We start from the raw sequence: 26925 nt of genomic DNA on the forward strand, positions 1-26925 counted from the left end.
GACTTTGGTCAGCCGAGTCCCAGTGTTGTCAAAACGGAGACAGATGGGGATAGTTTGTGCCTGTCCCCACAAAGGTGGCTCCTCTCTGGGTCGTCACCATATGCTGCTTCTGATACCAAGTGAGGGGACATCCTTGTTAGGGAAACTTTAAAATGGAAGCTGCTGATATACCTCACTGAAAAGTGGAAAAGGTGGGAAGTACTGAAAAGAATGATGGGGCACTGCATTCAAACTGAGGAGGGGAAAATGAGAGTGGAACCTCAGAATAGGAACCGTGCTGCACATGCGCCCTCCGTTCCAGTGGTGGGATTGGAACTCCAGAGCAACCGGTACACGTTTTGTTGACAGGACAAAATCACAGCCCAACCAAAAAAGGAAAATGTATCAAACATTTTCAAATGTACAGTATCTCAAAAGGAAGTCGTTATTTTTTGTTTTGTGTATTGTTTTAAATCTCAAGAAGGATAGTTTTCTAAAATCCTTTTCATTACCGCAAGTTTTAAGCATCTTGTTGCATTTACAAAATCCTAATCGATGATTAGAAATTTTTAACAATAGGATTCTATTTTGGATTCTATACTCAAAAGGTAATGTCAGCATTTCATTGTTGGAGATCTTGGCTCTAAATGTATTATGAGGAGCAATATATATACATATATATATATTTTTTCCCCCCACCTGAGGAGGAAGCTGATGTTTTGTAAAGCAAACCCTCCTTTCTTTCTTTTAATTCCGCCTTTGTGGCATGTAGTTGGTGAAAAATAATAGCTGTATTTAGAATCCCATACAGAAAGAACAAGTAAATCCTCCAAGAAGATTTTTTAAAAATGGGAAAGCTGTGCTTCTTAGAAAAAGAATTCAGGGGGAAAAGAACACACCTCTGGTATGTTACTCCTTATCCTGTTCTTCCCATTGGGACTGTTGTGGCCATGTTCTATACTGTAGTAAATGTTAAATTGGCCATTTTTGTTTCAGCAAGTTATGTAAAATGCTATAAATTATGTATATGTTAAAAGAGAAACTTTCAGAAGAGATCTATACCTAAAGTTGTTTTTGTATATTTAAATGCTTAGCTTTATTTTTTTGTAAAGTGCAGCATATTCCCATATTTGTGTATAAATGTTTAAAATTATTTCAAATACTTCATTAAAATAATTATTTTATTATACGAATAATTTTGCTCAGTTACTGACTTTGAAAACCAGTATCTTTAGTAGTAAGCCTCCACACCTGGGGGCTGGGCAGTGGGTCTTACCTGCTGGGCAATGGATCTTTCTTGGCTAGGATTGTTACTTTGGAGTATCAGCATTTGGGTTCCAGAACCTCACTTCAAATCCCAAGTTACTATTACCACTGTCTTCGGAATAGTTGTAAATTTGCATGCTATTTGACTCACAAAGAAAGCTAAACATATTCATTACAAAAGCTTTTCTTGGCCCATCAGTTTTCTTACTAAAATATTCTTTTTCAAACCTTATTTTTAATATACATTTTTAAAATTTGTGTCGTGAAGTATATCTTACAAAAGAACAAGTACAGTGTATCCAAAGTATTCTTCTGCTCAGTTTGCAAAATGGTGGCCTTGGGGTAGATTTGATCTATAAAGGCATTCTCTGTGACTCATACAGTGTTTCCCGTGTTTTAATTTACAAAAATCTATATTTCCACCTCCTTTGAAAAATCAGAAGATCTGGAATCATTAGGTACCTCCTTGTGTATGGTAATCCACTGGAGCCATCCAGTGCCTGTTCACTTTAGATGTGGGGGCATAAATTTACCTTCCCTTGTCTGAACCCTTCAAGTATTGACGTTTGTGACCCTCTGCCTTCAAGTAAATATTTATCTTGGGTGATGAACAGTAAAAGAGTAAAGTACTGGACATTCTCTTACCTGTTTGTTTTTTTTTAAGCAACTTTATTGAGGCATATTTTATATATAAAATTCACCCATATTTCCCCCATTTACTTTTAATATGACTGATCTTTTAATTTTTTTTTTTAATGTTTATTTTTGAGAGAGGGAGAGACAAAGTGTGAGTGGGGGAGGAACAGAGAGAGAGGGAGACACAGAATCTGAAGCAGTCTCCAGGCTCTGAGCTATCCGCACAGAGCCTGGCACGGGGCTCGAACTCATGAGCCGTGAGATCACAACCTGAGCCAAAGTTGGATGCTTAACTGACTGAGCCACCCAGGTTCGCCAACTGATTGATCTAAATTGTTTCCTCCATGAGTATCTTTAAGACCTTCTCTTAAAAATAAGATCAACATTTAACATTCTTTTAAAGCCTATATTTCTTAAATCCTGCATTTGAGTTAAATTTTGTTTCATTAGAATTTTGGCAACACTTTATTTAGAATTAAGGCCATTTATGGGGCGCCTGGGTGGCTCAGTCGGTTGGGCGTCCGACTTCAGCTCAGGTCACAATCTCGCGGTCCGTGAGTTCGAGCCCCGCGTGGGGCTCTGGGCTGATGATGGCCCAGAGCCTGGAGCCTGCTTCTGATTCTGTGTCTCCCTCTCTCTCTGCCCCTCCCCCATTCATGCTCTGTCTCTCTCTGTCTCAAAAATAAATAAACATTAAAAAAAAAAAAAAAGAATTAAGGCCATTTATACCAAGTATGTCATATGTCATAGTTGCAGCAAAGAATGCATGTAATATTAGGGCATATTCTTCAGAAAAATATGGAACCAAGATCTCAGATTAAGTTGGACTTTCTCTCTATCCCTAGTTGTATAATGAACTAACTTAAGTATTTATAAAAGTCTGAGCTTAGTAAGACTCCATGATTCTGCATGAAATAAAATATAGTATGTCATATGTTAATACATGACATGGTAGCTAGTTTTTGTTTGATTGTTGTTTGCGTTGTTATCTTTTCAGGCATTTTTTGGGCTCCCTGAACTGAAATGACTTTTTTTTTTCATGTAGGCATGATTTACATCTGATATCAGTACCTTTTTCTCTGACTTTTTAACCACTTCTGAGTATTTTCATGTGCATTTCAGTTGTGTTGCGTTGGTGCATTTGCTTTTTTACTGAAGTTGGTTCACAAGTTGAAAATTGGTCCTCAGTAGAATGGTTTTGCCATATTTTTCTTTTGGAAAACATTGAGAGACCGCTGTGCCGGCCGGCAACCTAGAGTGTCTGCCACCATATTCTTGAACGCTGGCTAGTGGGTGAGCAGAACAGGCACAAGAGTGATAGGGTTAGCATTTATGTCTACTTGGCACATTGAATATTTGTGGGAAGGAAATACTCCCTAGGAACTCATTTTAAGACTTTTGACTTTGTTGGTAAACCGTGAGAGCAATTTTAATGGCAACTCTTCTTTAATAATGCCAGGTCGAGGGGCGCCTGGGTGACTCAGTCGGTTGAGCGTTCCGACCTCGGCTCAGGTCATGATCTCACAGTTCGTGGGTTCGAGCACCGCATCAGGCTCTGTGCTGACCTCTTGCTCAGAGCCTGGAGCCTGCTTCAGATTCTGTGTCTCCTTCTCTCTCTGCCCCTCACCTACTCACGCTTTGTCTCACTCTGTTTCTCAAAAATAAATAAATGTAAATAAAAAATTTAATAATGCCAGGTCGACACCTTACTAAGTTTTCTTATTGTAGGTGGTATTGACACAGTATTGCCCTGGCTGCGTCTCTAATCTTGCCTCTTACCAGTTGTGTGGCCTTGGGCAAATTATTTAACTTCTCTGTGCCTTCGTCTCCTCATCTGGAAAATAAAAGGCTATGAGGAAAATGAAAACATTTATTTCTGTGCTAAATCTGTAGATGTTATAGGTCATACTGTCGATCTAGCTTTGTGTCCTTTTTCTACCACTGGAGATGCTGAAAGAAGAGAAACAACTTAGAATAAAATGTCACTTTTGAGGTTCATCCTTCAAAGTGACATTGAGGCTGTGTTTCTCATTTCCTCTTACTGCATTTGGATTTGTTTAAAACAATTTCAATTTGTCATCTTTAGGGGTGAAATGAAATACCCTTTTAATATCATTCCTTGCACCGGCCCTGTACACGATAAGGTAGGTTGGAAGAAGAATTGCCATAATTCTACATAAGCTGCTTGGCACTTTCAAAGCTAGTATTGAAATGTTACCTGTGAGGTTTAGGCTGTGGGACTGATAACTTTTCCTGTTTGTAATTGTAACAGGCTTTGCCTGAAGATGAGTGGCTTCTTGATGAATCTATCTTAGGCCTCCACTTCCCTAAACAGAAGTATAAAGTCATTGTACTGAGTTGGCTTCAAAGAACCTTTAAACTTGCAGATGGAGGGGTACCGGGGTGGCTCCGTCGGTTAAGCATCCGACTTCAGCTCAGGTCATGAGTTTAAGCCCCGTGTTGGGCTCTGTGCTGACAGCTCAGAGCCTGGAGCCTGGTTCGGATTCTGTATCTCCCTCTCACTCTACCCCTCCCCAACTTGCACTCTGTCTCTCTCAAAAATAAACATTAAATTTTTTTTTAAATAATAAACTTGCAAATGGCAATACAAATATCTCACTGGGTACTTCCCAGTAATGTTAATTCCCATAGAAATAGACAGTGGTTGCCTCTAACACAGAGAAGAGCAAGACAATTGAATAAATGGTACATTGTGTCATTTCCATGCCTTCTGCCATTATCAAAAAGCCTGTGGTGCTGGGCTAGACCCCAGTCAAGGAACAATTCAAGTGTTGTTATTGATGTGTATTAGTTTCCTAGGGCTACCATAACAAATTGCCACAAACTAGGTGGCTTCAAACAACAGGAACGTATTTTCTCACAGTTCTGGAGGCCAGAAGTCTGAAATCAAGGTGTTGGCAGGGCCACCCTCCCTCCATAGGCCCTAGGAGAGAACTTTCCTTGCCTTTCCGGCTTCTGGTGGCTTTTGCTGTTCCTTGGTTGTGGCAGCAAAACACCAGTGTCTGCTTTTGTCCTCGCATGGCCTCTGTGTCCTCCACGTCCTTTTCTTATAAAGACACCTGGTCGTTGACTTTAGGGCTCACTCCAATTCAGTATGATCTCATCTTGGCTTTTAACTAACATCCGCAAAGACCCTATTTCCAAACAGGGTGACATTGTGAGGTTCCAGGTGGACATGGACTTGGGAATGGGGGGGCGGGGGATGACACTATTCAGCCCACTGCAGGAGCATCCTTTATATATTCCTGATACTTTTATTTTCTGCCTCTGATTTCAAGAGCAGTGAAAAATTAATGGTTGCTAACATGGAAGGGGTTGACCTTATATCTCTTTACACTGGAAACTTATGATCTTGAGTTCTGTCAAGATGCCGATTCTGACCTTTCCTCCTTTTCTCTTCCCCTTTAGACAAAGCTTTTGGTGCTGTCCTAGTTTTACCATAGTGTGTTCAGGTGAATCTGTTTTGTATATTATTGGGGAAGGAAAGTAAGGAGCAAAGTCCAGAATTCCTGCAGGAGAGATGCGTCATCAAGGAGAGACTTCGAACTTGGGGAAATGTCAAGAATAGCTTTTTTTTTTTTTAAATTTTTAACGTTCATTTATTTTTGAGAGAGAGAGAGAGAGCATGGGCAGGGAGAAGCAGAGAGAGGGACAGAATCTGACGCAGGCTCCAGGCTCTGAGCTGTGAGCACAGAGCCTGACGTGGGGCTCCAACTCAGGAACCGTGAGATCATGACCTGAGTGGAAGACGCTCAACCACCTGAGCCACCCAGGCTCCCTGAGAAACGTCAGGAATAGCTGTATTGACTAATCACAGATTAAGCATTAGCCTCTGGAACTGGGAGTTGGTACCAACTTCTACACCTAGGGTCACTACAGGCGACTCAAGTTTTTATCAGATTTCTTCTGTGATAGAATACTTAAAAGGTTCTAACTAATTTTAAAAGAATGTGTATTTTGCCTACCGTAGCTTTAAAAAGTCATCTTTTGTCTTTTTCTTAAGGATTTACTAAATAAGCAAACAGTTGGCAGTGGTTTGGGGAAAAGACCCTTGGAAGTCTGCATATATTCTAGAAAGAACAACACAGAAAAGTCTACTGAATGCAGTCTGTAAAGGTCAGAAAACAGCAGGCTTTGCCTGAAATATTAGCATAGGAACAATCATTTAGCAGATTCTCAAACTTGTCTTCATGACACAGTGTCTTCAGTTATCTCAAAGGCGGACTGAAATCTCAGGTTTCCAAGATTAAGTTTTAATCCATCATTTTGAAAGATGCAGAGGCAGGCATGGGGATTAGGAGAGAAAGATATCAAATCAAGCAAAATGATAAGATGTTGCATCCTCTGTGCCATTAAATCTGTTTCAAGGTTACTGAGTGACATCAATTGCTAAGGCACAGACTAGGTTGCAAAGATGAGTGTTTGTTGAACAAGATGTTTATGTGGTCTAGTCTACCACATTTAAGTGTAAATTCACTTAGAATCAAGCCACTTATTTGCAGCCTAAGGTTCTAGATACTTCTGAGGCTATCTGAAGGTTATCCAATCCCATCTAATAAAAGAATTCCCTTCAGCATCCCTGAAACACAGGTCCTCTAATAATGCCAGTGATGGTGACCTTACTATATTATACAATCCATACTTGAATTGTCCTGTTATTTCTATGTTCTGTCTTGGCTTGATTTGAAAGCTGCCTTCCTATAACTTAGCATTTGGAGGGGGCCTGCTTTTGTTCTGTAACGTCACATAATAACAGTAGTAATTTTTTAAAAATATGTGTATTCACTTTTGAGGAAGAGAGTGCAAGTGGGGAGGGGCAGAAGGAGAGGGGGACAGAGGATCTGAAGAGGGCTTTGCGCTGACATCTTCGGAGCTGACAACAGTGAGCCCAATGCGGGGCTTAAACTCATGAACCATGAGATCATGACCTGACCCAAAGTCCGACACTCAACCGAGTCACCCAGTCTCCCCTAACAGTAGTAATTTTTTGAACACTGACTATGTATAAGGTACAGGGCCAAGCTAAGCATTCTACCTGCACTATCTAAACCCACCCTCACACAGTTTCACGAGAGTCTGGCAGGGATCCATTTCCTCCTGCATACACAGCTAGACCACATCTCGAGTCTCCCTTTAGTTAAAGGTGGCCATGTGTCTGCGGTCTGACCAAAGACATGTAGGCAGAAGTAGTGTGTGATATGTTTCTGCTCTGGCTCAGGACAACCTGCCATGTAGGATCTTGCATGTTCTTTCCCTTTCCACTGAGACCTCGGTAGGCTCATGATGAAGATGGCACAGCCACCAGATGTGAAGAGCCTTGGGTCACTGAATTGCGGCCCAGAGCAAAACTGCCTGTTGGCCAAGAACACCATTTCGGGCTATACATGAATGAGAAATAAACATCTAATATGTAAACCACTCCCAATGCATCTGTTCTCGCAGTTTGTAGAGCTGAATTAACACTACAGATAGCTACTGCTATTGGTATTTCTAGTTTACTGGTGAGGACACAGGTGTGTCAAGAGACAACAATTTAGTGGAAGTCACAGAGAAAGTTGTTGAGATGGGATTTGGACCTCAGTCTGTCCAACCCCAAAGCCTGCACTCTTGATTCCTACACTGAATGGGAGTTTTGGTTTTGTTGTTTTGTTTGTTAGTGCTTCAGAGCTAATCTCTGTCCCACGATGATAGCACTTTCACTATGTGAGGATAACTCCATTTCCTTTCCTACACATCACGTCCCTTTTGTAACTGAGGGGGCCAGTTCATCAATTCTCACAATGGTCATTCTAGATTTCTCAGGACTTTATTTTGATTGTTCACTTGGTGTATTCCACCATACTAAAGGCCACAGTACAATGTTGTTTGCTTGGGGCACCTGGGTGGCTCAGTCAGTTGAGTGTCTCACTCTTGATTTCAGCTCAGGTCATGGTCATGATCCCAGGGTTGTGGGATCCAGCCCCTCGTCAGGCTCCATGAGTCTGCTTAGGATTCTCTTGCTCTCTCTCCCTCTACTCCTCTCCCCTGCTCATGCTCTCTCTCTCTCTCTCTCTCTCTCTCTCTCCAAAATAAAAATTTAGTAAATAAACAAAAATAGAATGTGGTTCCCATTCTAAATGCAATACCACCTATCGGGCTTGAAGAGTAGGAAGGGTGGTGAGCCCCTACTATTTAGAGCAGAAGTCTGTGGTGCCGTTGGTGCAAAGTCAGACTGTGGAAACGTGAGGCTTGTAGCTAACCAATCACCCCAAGGTTTTTTATGCTCACGATTCAGAGACTAGCCAGTGGGCCAGTTCCTAGGGCCAGTTCTTACCTAGGAACTCGTTAGAAACATGGGACCTCAAACCCCACTCCTGACTTGCTGAATCAGAACCTGCATTCTAGTAAGATCCCAAGGTGATTCCTGTGCTCTTGGAAGCTGGAGAAGCACTGCTCTGATTGATTGCCTTTATCAACCTCAGGAAAAAAAACCTCACATATGTTCTGCAGTGCTTGATTTTGCTCTGGCCTGTTCAGTTTAGCCAGTTACAGTCATTTTGGATTTTGATTCTGTGATGTATTGAGGACATTTGAATTCAAGTTAATAAATCAACAATATCATTATCCCTCTCAGCCTGTGTCACCCACACGTTTCCTAAGCATGCCTTCTAGGTTCATTCAAGTTGCCCATAAATGTGTTGACCAGGACAGGGCCAGCTGTGAAACTGGGAAGCATGTTGCTGCCCTCCAACATCAGCTTGTTAACTGGCACTGATTGCTCTCCATGGCCAACAGTGACTATGTCTAACTCATAGTGCCATTGCAGACTTCATAGTTTCCACGAGCAACTCTGGAGAACTTGCTCAACTATATGCACTGCCTCGCCTGTGGTTAGCCAATCTAGCAGCATCTCAAAGAAGAGCATGATCATGGTTTAGAAGATCCCCATCTGTTATGGGCTAGATTGTGTCCCCCGGGCCCTGAATTCATTATGTTGACATTCTAACCCCTAGTCTTTCAGAATGTGGCTGTATTTGCATATTGCATTGTATTTGCATAGGATCTTTAAAGGGGTGGTTAAAATGAGGTCTATAGAGTGGCCCTGATCCAATATAACTGGTGTCCTTATAAGAAGAGATTAGGACACAGACAAGTACAGAAGGAAAGCCGCTTGAGGACACAGCGAGGGGGCGGCCATCTACAAGCTAAGGAGAGGGGCCTCAAAAGAACCCAGCCCGCTGACATCTTGATCTCGGACTTCTGGTCTCCAGGATCGTGAAAACATAGATTTCTGTTGTTTTAGCCTCCCATTTTGTGGTACTTTGTTATGGCAGTCAGGCAAACTAATACACCATTCCCTCCCTCCCCTCTTCTGCCTTTACTTTCTGGCTCTGGCAGGATGAGCTGAGGCGGTACTTTGAATTGCCTGTCTGAGAAACTTAGGCATAAATGATATATTTAAAATGCCTTGGTGGTGAGGGGGCACCTGGGTGGCTCAGTCAGTTCAGTGTCTGACTTCACCTCAGGTCATGATCTTGCAGTCCGTGAGTTCAAGCCCCGCCTCAGGCTCTGTGCTAACAGCTCAGAGCCTGGAGCCTGCTTTGGATTCTGTGTCTCCCTCTCTCTGCCCCTCCCCCACTCGCGCTCTTGCCACCTCTCTCAAAAACAAACATTAAAAAGATTTTCTAAATAAATAAATAAATACATACATACATTAAAAAAAAAAATGCTTCAGGGGTGTTGGCTACAGTAAAGTCCTGGGTGAAGTAGAGGATTGCCTTAAATGGAAGAATCACCACTAGGGTCACAAGGTACAGAGGAATGTTCAAGGTGTCTGCATTCATGATATTTAATCAAAGCTTACAGGAAAAGCCAATATACATCACCCTGGAGCCTGCTTCTGATGGGGCAGTGCCTCAGCCTCTCTGCCCCTGTTTTTCCTACTACTGTTTCTGCTACTGCTTTCATTCTCTATTTATAAAGTGTCTTCTTCTTGCACATTTTTGCATCTGGGCACACGATTCTCTGTGTGTCACGTTCAAACCTAAGAGAGAAGAAGTGGCTGGGTCTGTTAAATGCTCCTCCTCTTGGACACTCGTACTTGTTGGTTGTGATTTTGTGCTAAACTATCTCATAGGTGCTGGCCAGCCTGAAGGTGGCTGCTCCGGTGTCAGGTGCTAGTCCCCGGTGCAGACTGCTGTGACCAGCGTGGCAGTGTCACACATAGAAAGCAAGACAGATTTCATGCAAGGAAGTGCCCTTGACAGCGTTGTTTGGGGGAGGCGCGGGCCCGGCGAGCATGCTACACCTTGCCACTCAAAGTGTGGTCCGTGAACCAGCAGCAGCATAGGCCTCCCCAGGAACGTGTTTGGTGTAGAACATTGGCCCCTCCCCCAGAGCTGCTCAACCATAATCTCCATCATAATAAGATGCCCAGGAGATTACCAACCTTCTCACTGATTTTTAGTAAATCTGGACTTTTCTGTATATCAAGTTTGCTTAAAACTGCATGCCCCTGTAGGTCAGATTGGATCCAGGCTTAGGAGTTTTAAACCTGTAGTGAACCTTGGCCATATAGTCAGCTTTCAGAATAAGATGTTGAAACCCAGAGAGATTAGGTGATTTGCCTGACACCCCATCACGCTTGGATGCATTTAACGATGCACAATTTTCTATGAACGCTGGTAATATAAAAATATATTTTCTTAGGCAACTTGGCAATGCTGTGTCAGTTTCTGAGCCAGATACATTTGAGAACCGGGTCCAAACTTAAAGTGATGGGCAACTTTGCTACTAGCTACGTACCTTAACTGCATTCAAAGGGATCAGTGCATTGGAGGGTTGGAGAAAAGTTACAAGGACTGTTTGCCAAAGAGAAGCATCATCATTCTTCCAGTTAGAGGGGCCAACCCTTGGCAGTGCATTCTATCTGGTCTTCCTCTCTTAGGAAAGATTATTAGACATGTCTCATTTCTTTTTTTTTTTTTTTTTTTTAACTTTATTTTTGAGAGACAGAGAGAGCGCGTGCTTGCGTGCATGAGTGGGGGACGGACAGAGAGAGAGGGAGACACAGAATCTGAAGCAGGTTCCAGGCTCTGAGCTGTCAGCATAGAGCCTGACAGGGCTCGAACCCATGAACCGTGAGATCATGACCTGAGCCGAAATCAAGAGTGGGAAGCTTAGCCGACTGAGCTACCCAGGCACCCCAAGCCCATCCCATTTCTAAGAAAATTCTCCCACATCTTTTACATTTCAAATTTTCATTTTGACTCACTTCACAATGCCTTTGGCCCATACAAGTTTTTAATCTAAAAAGACACTATAATAATAAAAGTAACTAGTAGCAGCACTGATAACAGTAATAGTAACTACAGCACTTTAGGCCTAACTACCTAAAAGAGCTGTGTATGTTACATTGATACTACGATTCTGAAAAAATGTACCATTACAATCCTGGGGGTTTCCCTCAGTGAATTTCCCATTTGATGAATAAATCGATCTTATATCTTATTTTATTAATTTTTAAAATACTTTTAAAGTTTATTTACCTTGGGGGCACCTGGGTAGCTCAGTCAGTTAAGCGTCTAACTCTTGATTTCAGTTCAGGTCATGATCTCACGGTCCTGGGATCGAGCCCTGTGTCGGGCTCTGCACTGGGTGTGGAGACTGCTTCAGATTTTCTCTCTCTCTCTCTCCCCCTCTGTCTCTCCCCCGCTCACACACACTCTCTCTTTCCCTCTAAAAAAATAAAAAAATAAAGTTTATTTATTTTTGAGAGAGAGCACATGCAGGGGAGGGGCATAGAGAGGAAGAGACAGAATCCCAAGCAGGGTCTGCACCATCATCACAGAGCCCAAGTCAGGGTTCGATCTCACAAACCATGAGATCGTGACCCGAGCCGAAATCAAGAGTCGGACTTTAACTGACTGAGCCACCCAGGTGCCCCTCGATCTTCTATTTTGAAATATTTTTCTTAGGCTTTGTAATGGTCATTGTTCATTCAGTACTTACCTGTAGAGTATCCACTTTAGAGAGCTTTTGAGGTGGTGGAACTATACACATGAATACTCAAGAGAATTTTAGAGAGCTTGTAACAAGCACATTATGATGAGGAAAATAACGTCCACAAAACGTGGATGGCAAAGCAGAAACCGGAACCCAGGGAGACAGTCAAAAGGCCAGCCAAGCGCCCCTACTGCTGTGAGCCTGGGCTTGGGAGTTGCCTGACAGCCTGGCATTTGCTTGGGGGACCTGGCAAAATACTTACACCAGTTCACCAGTGACAGGTCTTACTTAGCTTTGGCTCTTGCTTCCTGGTGTATAGGTTTCTGCTTTGTAAGTTGGATACACTTCAATTCTATCATTTTCCCTCAACGTGCAATAGTGCTGTTCTTGTCTCTAGATTTCTTGTGTTCACTGGTTTTTCTATGCATCCAACATATATTTGGTGCCTACTGTACACCAAGCTGCACATTTCATAGGGCAGGAGACAGGGGGTTCCAGAACGAAGAGCACATATGCCCTGCCTCTACAAGCTCCCTGTGTCATAAGTGAGACATACAGGAGGCTGGTGATTAGAACACAATGCAGCAAAGACGGGGGATGAGCTAAGTGCTATGGGAGATTTTCAGCTATTGTTTGCATCAACCTCTGCCTTTTACTTTCTGCCTTTTCTTTCAGTTTCTTTTTCTTTTTGAAAAAGAATAGATATCAGGTAGCTTAAGGATAGGGACACTTTGTTTTATTTTATTACCACATGCCCATTGTGCCCCAAACACCATGATGGGCACACAGAAATGAACCACCAGGGGGAGACAAACCTGCAAGCAAGTAACTGTGTGGTGTGTTAAGTGCTGGGAGGGAGGATGTGCAAGGATGCACAAGCAAGGATGTGCAAGATGGGGACTTGGGACCCTTTATGCTGCGACTTGAGTCTGAGGAAGAAGGCTGTCCAAGCAAAAGGCAGAGGCGTTGTGATGTGTCTTATTCAGGGAATCCTTGGTTTAATAAGGTGGGAACAGATAGGGTGCAAAGGACAGAATGACAGCTTTTTAAGCCAAGTTAAAGGGCTCTGGGAGTTTACCAGACTATCTTGTCGGATTCCACTGGTGGCTGCATAGGGCATTGTCCCAAGCTCCCTTGACCCATAAAGCCCTTTAAATTATAATATGCTCATGGCATCTGAGAGGTGAGGCCCCCTTGAATTAGGTGCTAGAGATCCTCAGCTTTCACATAGTCTCCACTTTTGCCCACATTTTCCTCTCCTCCATTTGTTGGCTTTGGTTTTTAATATGTGGCAGGACTAATGATAAGAGACCTCACAGTGGCCCGACCTGCCTACCGGGCACCATCTCTGAGAGGATGGCCAGTGGGTGGGTCACTGCCCTGCTGCCTGAGCCAGCAGCTGAAGGGAGCCCCTACTGAGCCCCTGCTTTGTAGGAGAGTCTTTCTGGGACTCCTCCTCCTTGGCAGGATTGGTGGGGATGGGTTAAGGCTAAGGACACAGCCCCGGGTTGGGGTTGGTCCACTGAGGCCCTATTTGACTTGCGTTATGGTAACAAGTGAAAGAAGTACCCCATTCACTGCAACCTTGCTTGAGGTAAAGTCCACATTGGGTTAGAGGTCTGAAGGTTGAACGAATGTCTGGGCCCTGGGGGAACTGGGGGAGCTCCGAGCCAGTAGGAGCACCCTCCCTGGGCACTTGGCACCTAGGAAGCTTCTTAGCTGTCTGCCAGGTAGCTTGAGCCTGGGGCAGGAAAGGCCAACAGAAGCTGTAATTATCATCTTTTTTAAGCTCCTCTGGAATGGAAATTCTGGAAGTCAGCAGGAGCCAAACGGGCTGGGCAGGCTGAACCTGGTGGTGGTTCTGACTGTTGGTGGCAGCACAGGCCACCTTTGAGTCACTGGCATGGTCCCTGGCCCTTCCCAACAGGCTTTCTTAGGTGGATCCTCCAACTGCACAACCCTTTTCAGGAGCCAGAGCCCCCAGGTTTGCTTGTGCCATTTAAACCACAACCTGGCTAAGCCTCTTCAAATGTGTTCTGTAATAAATAGCCCCCCCCCCCCCCCGCCCCGGCTTCCTAGGCACCCATCCATGTGTTCAGGAGCCTCATCAAAGCCATTCTTTCCAGGGTGTGGCTCCAACCTGGAAAGCCAGCTGCATCTCCTGCCATGGCCCCCTCTTCTTCCAAGGGGTGTGCTCACAAACCACACGTCAGAGACGTGTCAGAGGCCTCACCACTGCACAGCTCAGAAATGTGGGTCTGGAGGCCAGGACGATCAAGACATTTGTTCTGCACCTCAGTACATACCCGCTGGGACGCACCCCAAGAAGGTCTTCAGGGAGAGGGTCACCGTGACCCTATAGTCAGCGCCAAAACTTCCAAACCAAAGTCTGGCTCGGTGCTTTGACATCAGGGACCCGCAGCTGCCATCTTCTTATCTCCACAGGGTCTACCTCCAGGTCGGGTTCGTGCGGCATCCCATGGGTCCCTGTGTTTCTCATGACTCACCCACGTGGATAGAGGAGGGAAGCCGAGGGAGGAGAGCAGCAAGGGTGATAGGGGATAGAGTGAGGAGGGCACAGAGGCAGCTCTGCCTCCCAAGCACTCAGAGATGAGCCGCCTGTGCCCAAGTGCAGCTTACTGTCCTCTCCCGTCTCTGTGAGTTGTCAGTGCCAGCAGAGGGATGCCTGCCCAATGGGATCACTGGATGACTCAATATGCAAGTGTCCAGGGCCCAGGATAGGGTGGTGAGTTACTTAGCAAACTAAAAGGTAAGTGAACAAACACCTCATAGATACTTCCTTCCAACCCAGGACAACCTTTGTTTCAAGAATTGCAGCTTTCATTTGACCAAATACAACATCCATTCATGATTAAAAAAAAAAAAAAATCCCTCAACAAGTTAGGTTGAGAGGGAACATACCTCAGCATAATAAAGGTCATATAGGAAAACCCACAACTAGTATCATCCTCGGGAAAAACAGAGCTTTTCCTCTATAGTCAAGAAGACAGGATGTCCACTCTCACCATTTTTATTCAACAGAGGCCTGGAAGTTCTAGCCACAGCAATCAGACAGCAAAAAGAAATAAAAAGCATCCAAATCAGCAAGGAGGAAGTAAAACTGTCACTATTTGCAGATGACATGATATGACATAGAAAACCTAAAAGACTCCAGCAAATAACTGCTAGAACGGATAAATGAATTCAGTAAAGTCACAGGATACAAAAATCAACGTGCAGAAATCTGTCGCATCTCTATACACCAATAATGAAGTGGCAGAAAGAGAAATTCTGGAATCAATCCCATTTACAACTGCACCAAAACCAGTAAGAAAGATACCTAGGAATAAACCTACCCAAAGAGGTGAAACACCTGTAGTTTGAAAACTATAAAACACTGATGAAAGAAACTGAAGACAACACAAAGGAAGGGAAAGACATTCCATGCTCACAGATTGGAAGAACAAACATTTTTCGATGTCTATAGTGCCTAAAGCAATCTACACATTTAATGCAATCCCTATCAAAACACCACCAGCATTTTTCACAGAGCTGGAACACACAATCCTAAAATTTGTATGAAACCACATAAGACCCCAAATAGCCAAAGCAGCCTTGAAAAAGAAAAGCAAAGCTGGAGGCATCGCAATTCCGGACTTCAAGAATTATTACAAAGCTGTAGTGATGAAGACAGTATGGTACTGGCACAAAAACAGACACATAGATCAATGGAACAGAATAGAAAACCCAGAAATGGACTCATAACTCTATAGTCAATTACTCTTTGACAAAGCAAGAAAGAATATCCAATGGGAAAAAGATTGTCTCTTCAACAAATGGTGTTGGGAGAAATGGACAGCAACATGCAAAAGAATAAAACTTTCTTATGCCACACACAAAAATAAATTCAAAATGGATTAAAGACCTAAGTGTGAGGCCTGAAACCATCAAAATCCTAGAGGAGAACACAGGCCGTAACTTCTTTGACGTTGGCTATAACAACTTCTTTCTAGATATGTCTCCTGAGGCGAGGAAAACAAAAGCAAAAATAAACTATTGGGGGCTACCTGGCTGGCTCAGTGGGTAGAGCATGCGACTCTTGATCTCAGGGTTGTGAGTTCAAGCCCCACATTGGGTGTGGAGCCTACTTAAAAAAAAATAAGAAAATAAACTATTGGAACTATATAAAAAATAAAGAGCTTCTGCACAATGAGGGAAGCAATCAACAAAACTAAAAAGCAACCTAAAAAAAAAAAAAAAAAAAAAAAACAACTAAAAGGCAGCCTATGGAATACAAGAAGATATTTGCAGGTATCGTCTAACCCAATAGAGGGTTAGTATCCAAAATATATAAAGAACCTCTCATACTCAATACCCAAAAAATGAATAATCCAATTAAAGCATGGGCAGAAGACATGAATAGACATTTTTCCAAAGAAGATATACAGATGACCAACAGACACATGAAAAAATGCTCATCATTACTTATCAGGGAAATGCAGAACAAAACTGCAGTGAGATATCACCTTACACCTGTCAGAATGGCTAAAATCAACAACCCAAGAAACAACAGCTTTTGGCAAGTGTGTGGTGAAAGGGAAGCCCTCTTGCACTATTGGTGGGAATGCAAACTGGTGCAGCCACTGTGGAAGACAGTATGGAGGCTCCCCAAAAAATTAAAAATAGAACTACCCTACAATCCAGCAATTGAACTACTAGGTATTTACCCAAAGAATACAGAAATACTAATTCAAAAGGATACATGCACCCCAATGTCTAGAGCACATTATCTATAATAGTCAAATTATGGAAACAGCCCATAGGTCCATCAATTGATGAACAGATAAAGAAGAGTGCTGTGTATATATATATTGGAATATTACTGAATCATTAAAAAGATGAAATCTTGCCATTTGCAACAGCATGGATGGAGCTAGAGAGTATTATGCTAAGTGAAATAAGTCAGAGAAAGACAAATACCAATATAATTTCACTTATATGTGGCATTTAAGAAACAAAACAAGCAAAGGGGGAAAAAAGAGGCAAACCAAGAAACAGACTCTTAACTAATGGTTACCACAGGGGAGGTGGGTGGGGGGATGAGTTACATAGGTGACGGGGATTAAGGAGTGCACTTGTCATGATACAGGCCGAGTGACGTAGAGAAGTGTTGAATGAATCACTGTACTTTGCACCTGAAACTAATATTATGCTGTATGCTAACTAACTGGAATTTAAATAAAAACTTAAAAAAAAAAAAAAAAAAAAAAAGACTTGCAGCTTTAGGGAAGTTTGATGGAAAAGAATTGTGAAATCTTCCCTGGCAGGAAGTATGGAGTTTGGAAATCTGTCTTATGAGGCCAATCAGTGAGTCTGCGCAGGAAAGAACAGAACGTGGGGGTTCGCTGCCCCTGCACTGCCCCTCTGCAAGCTCACTCATGTCCACTGCCAAACCTCTTCAGGGTCTAAACAAACAAGATCGAATGCAATATATGAAACAGAACCACGGGAGTGTCTTTTCATCCTGGATTGAACAATTTCAAACTTTCATCTGATGTTTTTTTCAGGGAAGTAGAAGGGGAAAGTCTTAACTCTTAATAAGAAAACAGATCTCGGCGTCTTTTGTAGAGCCCAGGGCTCCCGGTACTGGACCTCGAGCCTTTGAGCTCTGAGAGTTTATTGTAAACATCAGTATCGCCAAAACCCACAACTGAGTGCTGTAACTGGGAAGTGGGTGGATGGGTGAGTTGTTTTTTTGTTTTTTGTTTTTTGTTTTTAATTCAGCAAATAATGTGGCCTCCCTCTGTATCTTTACTTCTCATGGGTTCTGAATTTGCCAAGCTGGTCAGTCTCTTTTATGGGTAAATATGTGCCCATTTTATTAAAACAAAAGCCTCTTAAAATGCAGATGCTATGCTTCCTGCTTGCTAGCCCTCACAGATTCCTTGTTGCAACCGAAGCGGGCGTGTTACTTTGATAGTGGTATGAAATAACCTTAACTTTGCCTGGGGATATTTATAACAAAACATGCAGAATTATTGCACCATAAAGCCTGCTTCACTGATTCTTGCTGATTAAAAACTTTTTTTTTTAAGGCTAATGTAATAAAAACCAAAAAGACCCAACAGCTGGAGATCTGAAGACAGCCCAACTGGAGCCACACAGGCTCCCCCTCTGCCCTTGGATTCAAGCCCTGCGCCTGGAGAAGCCAGACCAGCTCCACAGGCCCCTTCCCGGTGCTTCATGCATCACCTACCTTCCCGCCCCAAGCTGAGGCAAGAATGAATGGCCTGGGAGGGATGGGCTTGTCTTTCTGCCATGCTGGAGGTCAGTGCCAAGTTTTGCTTCAGAAAAAACTGAGGCAGAGCCATCCTGGTATTAGGTGAGGCCAACGTATTCCACCCTGTCCCCTGGAAGACAGGCCAAACAGGACGGAGGCATTTTTAATTGATGCTAGGACCATGTAAGGATAAGAAGTTGACAGGAACTGACATAACTCTTTATTCTTCCTTCCAAGGTGCCCATTTATCAGGCACATCCTCAAGGGCACTGTGAAATCAGGCCCAGTGGGTTTTTACCTCTTGGCTGTTGGCCAAAATCAAACTGGTTTCATCAGGCCCTGAGAGTAGACACAATAAGTATTAATTGGTGTTTTTGGTGTTAATCCTCATTTTCTTTGGGTGCTATGATGAGCTTTGCCATGAGCCTCTCCCTCTCGGTGCCTTCTTTGTCTTGGGGGCCCTAAGCAGTACCACCACACCCTGTTCTCTTTTCTCACTTCACCCTGTCCTTCTCTAACCCCTCCCCTGGCACACACACACATTCACACATACATAATCCTCAATCCAACGAGGTCAGATGTCCCTGCATCTAGCTCAGGTGGAAAACTTGTTTTACAACAAAGAAAACACATTTTATTGAGAAGTGGCGAAGAATATTGCTACACATTCTTCCCAAGGCCTGCCTGACTCAAGACTTGGGCTGAGTAGGAACTGATATCCTATAGAGGCACATCTAGCTACATCACTCACCCATCCAGAGTGATTCTTACCAGCTGTTGTTGTTCATTAGATTAAAGAGAATAAAAAGTCTAATGATTCAGGAAACAGTCATGTACCCAACACCTACTTAAAATGAAAGATCACAGGGCACCTGGGTGGCTCAGTCATTTAAACATCTGACTCAACTTTGGCTCAGGTCATGATCTCATGGTTCTGTGAGTTCAAGCCCCGCATCAGGCTTCGCGCTGATGGTATGGAGCCTGTGTGGGATTCTCTCTCTGCCTCTCTCTCTCAAAATAAATAAATAGACTTAAAATAAAATAAAATAAATACAATAAAAGGTCATTTCTCTTACCTTTGAGATCTCTTGTGTGCCCTTCTTGTTCCATCTCCTCTCTCCTCTTTGACGTAATTAATCATCCTGAGTTGTGTGTTCACCATTTCCTTGGTTTTCTATATATTTTCACATATACTGATATTTCTAACTAGAAGAGTCAGTTTGTATGTTTCTGGACTTTACATGATGGAATAATAGTCTTCTACATTTTGGCTCAGGAGCCAACATCAGGCTCCTGAGAAGGATCATTGTGGCTGCTGCTGTGATTCATTCAGTTTCTCTCCTGCATGGAGTCCCATTGTGTGGAGATACTGATTCTGATGGCCATTTACCTGGTTTTCAGGTTTTTACTCTTACAGACTTCTCTGCAATGCTATGTACATCCTAGAAATGTCTCCTTACCAAGCAAGACTTCCTCTGGAAGTGAAATTACTGACTTCCAGGCTATGTACATTTTCAGTTTTCCAAAGTGGCTAGGTCAGTTTCCAGTCTACCCCAGAGTGTAAATGAGTACCATTCATTTGTTTCCTTCCAACACTTGATTCTGTTTTAAATGTTTGCCAGTCTGGTGGGCAGGAAGTGATCGCTGGCTGTGGTTTTGAGTTGAATTCTGTTGTTTAATGAAGATGGGTATCTTTTAATATGCAAATTAGCCATTGTGCCACATGTCTTCAAATATTTTGCCTCTTTTTCTTAAAGGATTTATAGGTGTTCTTTATATATTTTGGATATCAATCTTTAAGCAATTATGTATGTTGCAAATATATACTCCCATTTTTGACTTATTATTTCCACTCTATGGTGTCTTTTGATGAACGGAAGTTGTTAATTTTAACTGTTCAATTCTTAAATATTTCCCTTTAGAATTTGTATAATTGTGGGCGCCTGGGTGGCTCAGTCAGTTAAGTGTCTGACTTCGGCTCAGGTCATGATCTCCCAGCTTGTGAGTTCGAGCCCCACGTCAGGCTCTGTGCTGACAGCTTGGAGCCTGGAGCCTGCTCTGGATTCTGTGTCTCCCTCTCTCTCTGCCCCTCCCCTGCTTGCACTCTGTCTCTCTCAAAAATAAATGAAAACGTTAGAAAAAAATTTTTTTTTTTTAATTTTTTTTTTAACGTTTTATTTATTTTTGAGACAGAGAGAGACAGAGCATGAACGGGGGAGGGGCAGAGAGAGAGGGAGACACAGAATCGGAAGCAGGCTCCAGGCTCTGAGCCATCAGCCCAGAGCCCGACGCGGGGCTCGAACTCACGGACCGTGAGATCATGACCTGAGCCAAAGTCGGACGCTTAACCGACTGAGCCACCCAGGCACCCCAGAAAAAAATTTTTTTAAAAACGTATAATTGTGTCTGGTTTTAGAATCCTTCTCTACTACATACAAGTTCATAAAGAGAGTCTTCTATCTCGTCTTCTGAAAGTTTTAGTTTTATCTTCATACTTAGCTCTAAAGCCCACCTGAAATTGATTTTTTTTTTAAATTGGTTTTTTTAAATGGTGTGAGTTGAATAGTTCAATTTTCAATTTTCCCTTATATGGATAAACTGTTGTTCTACAAATCTATTGAATAATTCATCCATTCTCATTGATTTGTAATGCTGCCAATTTCGTATATATGTATTGGTTTCTATGAGGCTCTCAATTCTGTTGGTCAGTTTGCCTGCTCCATTCCTGCACGTTTTATTTACTATGGCTCAAGTAAATATTGATACTTTTTGATGCAAATTCTGCACCCTTCCCTGCTGGTCTTCTTCAAGAGTGTCTTGGCTACCAAGCTGTTCTGGTCCCCTTGCACTTCCTTATAAATTTTAGAACCAGCTTGTCAAGTTCCACGAAAACTCTGTTGGTATGTTGACTAGGATTAAATGGAATCTGTAGATAAATTTGGGAAAAGTTGGTATCTTTACTGATTACAAATTTTTGACACTACTTTAAAGTGTATTTTTAAATATTTATTTATTTATTTATTTTGAGAGAGAGTACACATGAGCATGAGTTGGGGAGGAGCAGAGAGAGAGAATCCCAGGCACACTCCCGGAATCATGACCTCACCCAAAACCTAGACGCCCCTTAAGTTGTATTTTTAAAACAGAGTTTCCAGCGTTTGTTTTTGTCAGATGAAAATGCAAGTGAACTTAGTTTATTAACTTTATATCCAGCACCTTACTAAAATCCCATCAATACTAATACTACTTTATATAGATTTTTTAGGATTGTTTTTTTTTAATAATTTTTTTAATGTTTATTTTGGAGACAGAGAAAGAGAGAGAGAGAGAGAGAGAGAGAGACAGAGCATGAGCAGGGGAGGGGCAGAGAGCGAGGGAGACACAGAATCCAGACCAGGCTCCAGGCTCCGAGCCGTCAGCGCAGGGCCTGACGTGGGGCTCGAACTCACAAACTGTGAGATCATGAACTGAGTGAAAGTCAGACACTTAACTGACTGAGCCACCCAGGTGCTCCTTTAGGGTTGTTTTTGAAGATAATTGTATCATTTGCAAATAATAACAGCTTTATTTTTTCTTTTGCAATCTTTGCACTTCCTTCCTTCCTTCCTTCCTTCCTTCCCTCTTTCTCTGTCTGTCTCTTTCTTTCCTTCCCTGCACTGTTGGCTTAAATCTCAAGTCCAAAATGGATTAGAACTGGAGCACCTGTGTGGCTCAGTCGGTTAAGCAACCGACTTCAGTTTGGCTCAGGACATGATCTCACGGCTCATGAGATGGAGCCACACATCGGGCTGTATGCTGACAGCATGGAGCCTGCTTGGGATTCTGTCCTTCTCTCTCTTCTTTGCCCCTCTCCCTGCTTGCTCTCTCTTTCTCTCTCTCTCTCAAAACAAAACAAAACAAAAAACAAAGCAACAAAACACTTTAATAAAAAAATGAATTAGGATAGTGAGAGTGGACACATTCACCTTATACCTGATATTAAAGGGAATACATTATGTTTCACCATTAATGATGAGGTCTATAGAATGATATATAGGCTGAGAAGTTCCTTTATATCCTGAGATTGTTATGAGTTTTTTGTTTTGTTTTGAAATCATGCATGCATGTAATATTTTAACAGCTACTTTTTTTCTGCTTTAATTGAGAGGATAACATGACTTTTCTCCTTTAATCTGTTAATTGAGTAAATTACATGAATTGATTTTCTAATGTTTACGACCAACTAGGTCATGATGATTTTAAACAACACTCAAGTTTGTTAGTGTTCTGGTTATCTCTTGTTGTATAACAAACTAGCCTCACAACTTAGTTTTTGAAAACAACATCTCTTTTATCTCAATTTTGCAAACCAGGAATCTGGACAGAACTCAGCTCAGGGCTTTTTCTGCTCCACAGGGACTCCTGGAGGTCATTTGGTGGAATTACGCTGGCAAATGAGCTGGTCTTGTAGGTTGGAGACCTCATGCATGTGTCTGGCCCCTTGATAGACATGGCTGAAAACTGGGTTCTCCTGAGATTGTCTATAGCGGTGCCTTCTTGTTTTCTCTCCAGCTGGCATTCTCAGGGCAGTCTTCTTATTTGCAGCTCTGGGCTCCTAGAGTGTTCTGAGAGTCTATGGAAGAAACTATACACTTCTTATTACCCTAGGAAGTCATGCAGTCATACTTCTACCACATTCTATTTTATTCCAAGAAACACTTTTCTATAGCCACCTAGATTCAAGGGGGAAGGAATTGGACTCTACCTCTCAGTGGGAGAAGTAGCAAAGAATGTGCAGTCAACTTTCATCTGCCATGTGTTAGCTAGTAGTTTATGATTTCTATGTCTATATTTCCTAAGTGAGATCGAAACTTTCCTTTCTGTGCTTCTCTGGTTTTGATACCAAAGATAAGCTAGCTTCATTTAAAATGGGTTGCTGTGTCTTACCTACTTTTCTCTATTTTAAAATAATTTAAGACTTAGTTTCATTTCTTGAATGTTGGTAGAACTTGCTGGTAAAACCATTGAGCCTGGTATTTTCAATGTAGAAAGATTTTAAACTATTGTTTCTATTTGTTTAATGGTAGGGACTATTTGAATGTTCTATTTTTTCTTGAGTCAGTAATAGAAAGTTATATTTGTCTGGTAATTTGCGCATTTCATCTACATTTTCAAACTTATTGGCAAAAGGTTGTTTATAGTAAGCTCTTAAATCTTTGTAGTGTCAGTAGCATCTGTGATTATGTCTCATTTTTCATTTCTGATATTGTTATTTTTATCTTCTCCTTTACTTAATTGACTTTACCAGAAATTTATCAATTTTATTAATTTTGCCAAAGAAACAACTTCTGGCTGTGTTGATTCTATTTTACTTTTGTCCTCTATTTCAGTAATTTCTTCTCTTTCTTTTATCTTTCTTTGGGTTAATTCTATTTTTTTTTCTATCTTAAGTTGTATCCTAAGCTCATTATTTCTATTATAAGTTATATACGCTAGCTTCTTTGAGCCTTATGGTTATAAGAACATTTTAAAATTTCTAATCATTAGGAAATTATCCTTTTGTTATTGATTTCTGATTTAACTGTAGTGTAGTCAGAGAATGTAGTCTGTCTGATGCTGGTACTGTAACATCTGTTGAATTGAGAATTCTTTTGGCTCAGTGTTTTGTTGCTGAGAACAATTTATATTTTATAGTTGTTGGGTACAGTTTTCTCAAAATATATCTTAGACCAATCTTATGCTGTTGAATCTATATTCTTACTTTTTTGTATTTTGGTCTTCTTGATATTTCATTTACTAGGACAAATATAATAAATTCTCCCACCATAAGAATGTATTTATTTATTTATTTATTTATTTATTTATTTATTTATTTACCTTAGTAATTGTGTATATTTTTGCTCTATATGTGTAGAGGCTATATTATTGCTAACTATGTTAAAACTGCTATATTTTCTCAGTGAACTCAAACTTTATTTATCATATGGTAGTTTTATTTATTTCTAGTAGTGCTTCTTGCCTTACAGTTTATTTTCTGCTATAAATTTAGGGACATCAGCTTCTTTCATTAGGATTTTCCTGGAGTATCATTTTCAGTTCCTTTTACTTTCAACCTTTTATGTTCCTAAGTTTTAAATCTGTTACCTGTACATAGCATATAAATGGATTTTTTTTAACTGAAACTTTCTCAATTTATATTGATTATAATTACTGATATATTTGTCATTTTATTAAACGCTTTCTATTTATCTTAACTTCTCTGTTTCTTTTTCTCTCCTTTCTTGCATTCTTTTATTTTTTTAACATTTGTTTTCTTATTTTACCTTACCACCACAGAAAATTTTAAACACATATAAAAATGAAGAAATCACCTCTCAGCTTCACCAAAGATCAAAACATTTTATCTGCTCTCTATACCCTCCCACAACCCAACACTGGATTGTTTTTGTTTGTTTTGTTTTGTTTTTTTAAATGTTTATTTATTTATTTATTTTTTTGAGAGGAGATAAGAGCACGAGCAGGGGAGGGGCAGAGAGAGAGAGGGAGACACAGAATCCAAAGCAGGCTCCAGGCTCCGAGCTGTCAGCACAGAGCCCAACATGGGGCTCAAACCCATGAACCATGAGATATGACCTGAGCCAAAGTCGGACGCTCAACTGACTGAGCCACCAGGCGCCCCTGGATTGTTTTTAAGCAAAACCAAGCCATCATATAATTTCATTCACAAAATCTTCAGTGTGTGTCTATAATATTTAAGAGGTCTTCTTTAAAACAAAAGCACATTACCATGATTACATCTTTTGAAAATAGTAATTGTTTCATATCATTAAATATCTGACTCTCGATTTCAGCTCAGGTCGTGGAATCAAGCCCTGCATTGGGCTCCACAGTGAGTGTGGAGCCTGCTTAAGGTTCTCTCTGTCTCCCTCTCTCCCTCCCCCTACTCATGCTCACTCGTGTGTGCGCTCTCTCTCTCTCTCTCTCTCTCTCTCTAAAATAAACATTGAAAAAAATTTAATAAACAAATTATAATAAAATTAAATAAACAATGCCTTATATGTAAATAAATATACATATTTATATATAAAATTTCCATAGGAGGACAGGCCAGGATACTTTTTTCATCATGCTTCCAGATAGAAAATTCCTCTCAACAGTTACTTTTCTGATCCCTATTTCCAGAGTGCTAATTTTTGTTAGACAAAATTTTGCAAGTTTCTAACATCGACAGAGCAAGCCCATCTGGCTTCTTTGCAGTTTCTGTCTCTATCTCTTTCAGATTCACATTTCCCTCTTGACCTTGAACCCTGATTTTCAGGGTTCTTTCAGAGGCTCTTCTGCTTGTCCACATTACAGAGTACAGTGAGCCCATCAGGTATGAGGTCTTGTACTCTGTTGTCTCTACTTCACAGTACCTCTTTATCCTACTTCTTCTTCCTGTGCATTCTTCCCTGAAGTACCACTTGCAGAACTGTCCCTCCTTTTCAAGGTCAACTCCTCTGTCCTTGCCCCTGAATTCCTCCTTTTCCACATTCTTCCACTGCATCTTTTGCCAGGCATATTGTTGCTAATCTTCCAAGGCTGAGGATAGTACTGCCTCTTCTGTGATGTCTTTGTAGATGTCCCTTCCCACTTAGTCCCACATTTCCTCTCTGACCCCGATAGCACTTTATTGTCAACATGAACACAGGGCTTACACTGCCATGCAATATTACAATTTGCATAACTCATTTCTCCTACTAAGTTGTGAGCTACTTAGAGAAGACACTGATTTTTGTTTTATCCTTCTATTTCTTACTGTGCTGAGCACAATATTTTGCATATAGTGGCTCACTGCAAATACTGTTGGATTAACAATTGAATCCCTTCTTGCCTTCCCTGGAAATCAGCTTTTTCGGTGATCCCTTTCCCATACTCAATGTCTATCTTCATCTTTCCCTTCTATGGTCAGACACACTCGAGTATTTGACAGTGAAGGGAAAGGAAAATATCTTTACTTGGTCCTGCTGTTCCCTTTTTTATCTTTTCCCTTCTAAATATCTTAAACATATGGTCTATGACTTCTGTCTTCTCTCTTTGCCCTGAGTCTTTCTCTAGCCATCTGTAGTCTGACCTCCACCCTCACCACTCTATTGAGATTACACTCTTAAAAATGAAAGCTTCCCTTCTATTGCCACGACCTCTCCTCCGCTTTTTGTACATGCATCTGAGCACTCCTGCTGGGAAAGCGTTCTCTGCCCCAGGTTACCCAGCAGTGCCTGTTCCTTCTGCCCCCTGACTGCTCTTCTTTCCTGCCCACCCCTTCATCCAGACCTGTTCTCAGCTCACAGCATTTCCTCTCTGTTCGGGGGAATCCCACTGCCTTTATGACTAGCTTTTGTTAATGTGGCTGCTTTTCACATCTTGATTCTCTGTCCTTAATATCTTTAAAATCTAAAATCTCACATCCCTGAATTCCTCCCAGACATTTTCATTTAGCATCCCTATGCTCCAAATGGCTGTCTTTCCTAATTTTTTTTTTCTTGCATTCACCTCTTCCATCACTTTTTGGGTCATTTAGACTCAAAAATCTTTTTAGTTTGGTCCCTCCCACTTTCTTATTCCTCTTTCCCTCCCCTCCCATCAACTTGGTTCAACCTTCCCAATACCTCTTTCCTTTCCAGTTGCCTCTCCTCTGGTTTAGGACCTCATCCTCTGGATTGGTATGTCAGGCTCCCTGCTGATGCCTCTGCTGCCAGTCTCTTTCCTTTCTCAGCCATCGTATACATCATCACCTAGTA

The 26925-nt window shown here is 41.7% G+C and overlaps 1 protein-coding gene across 1 annotated transcript in view; it reads left to right on the forward strand.

The window, feature by feature from the left end:
• The window catches only part of TAF4B (TATA-box binding protein associated factor 4b), a 178949-nt gene that overhangs the window by 123577 nt on the left and 28447 nt on the right, over nt 1–26925 (forward strand). The gene's annotated exons all lie outside the window — the stretch shown is intronic.

The sequence above is a fragment of the Panthera onca genome, chromosome D3, assembly GCF_046562875.1.
Source record: "Panthera onca isolate mPanOnc1 chromosome D3, mPanOnc1 haplotype 2, whole genome shotgun sequence".
NCBI lineage: Eukaryota > Metazoa > Chordata > Mammalia > Carnivora > Felidae > Panthera > Panthera onca.